Here is a 1165-nt window from a genome sequence, read left to right on the forward strand (position 1 = left end):
AGTGTTATAGCTATGGTACCGAGAAAATATGAGGGTTGCATTGGCAGTAACACGTCATCATGGAAAAGATGTGTAAATTATAGGATTTTGAACTTTCCCTTAGTACTACAGCTATAGTAATAGTGCTACAGAGGCAGAAAATTCCCAATAATTGCATGGGCAGTAGCACTATGCAAGAGACTGTGCTAATTTCGGGTTAGAGTTTCTGAGAATAGCATGGCTGCTATAATACCATGCTTAAGTGCTATGTACCCACACTATTTGCTATAATACCATACTTAGTGTCATACTTAGTGCTATAGTAATTCACAAAAAACACCAATTTTGTGGCTATGATTGTCCTGTACTTCCCAACAAAAAGCAAGGTTTACATGCATGTGTAAAGTATAGAAATATACGGAGGCTAATCATGGTCCTGCATGCTTGAGAATCAATAGATTTGATATTTAAAAAGTATGAGAACTAATTTGCATGCATGCAAGAAGATAGCGTGTTGATATCTCTAACATCATTGCATTATTATTTTTAAATATCTCTTCTTTCTAGCAATGTTAGCACTTAAAAAGAATGTTTCACTACAAGGAAAAAGGAATTTGGCACGACAAATTTGGCACATAAATGAGCCAAAAAACCATGACAAACTGATGTTATCATGGAAACATAACCGTGCTTATAACATGTGTAAAAAATATAATTTATCATGGAATAGTAAAAATGTTTCAGATTTTTTCATGATTTTACTAGACAGTGACAATTTTGTCATGGCTTTTTGGCACCATATTTGGCATGGTTTTGTTTTGTCACGATTTTGTTGTTACGATTTTTAACACTGTATTTTTTTGTCACAGATTATGTTGTCATCATTTTTGGCATGGTATTTGTCACGGTTATTAGCACGGTGGATGTTGTCATGGATCTTGGCATGGGTTAGTTTGCCATAGATTTTGGCACGGTGTCGATTGTTACAGTTTTTGGCACGATGAATTTTGTCACTGGTATTTGGCATAGTTTCGTTTGTCATGGTTTTTGGCATGGTGCATCTTGTCATGGTTTTTGGCATGGAGATAATTTTTGGCACAGTTTTCAATCTAACATAGTTGTTGCCACATTTTTTATCACTTATTTTGACACGGTTTTAAATTTAGTAAGGACATTGGCATGGTTT

Source organism: Dioscorea cayenensis, chromosome 7 (genome assembly GCF_009730915.1).
Source record: "Dioscorea cayenensis subsp. rotundata cultivar TDr96_F1 chromosome 7, TDr96_F1_v2_PseudoChromosome.rev07_lg8_w22 25.fasta, whole genome shotgun sequence".
Taxonomy (NCBI): Eukaryota; Viridiplantae; Streptophyta; class Magnoliopsida; order Dioscoreales; family Dioscoreaceae; genus Dioscorea; species Dioscorea cayenensis.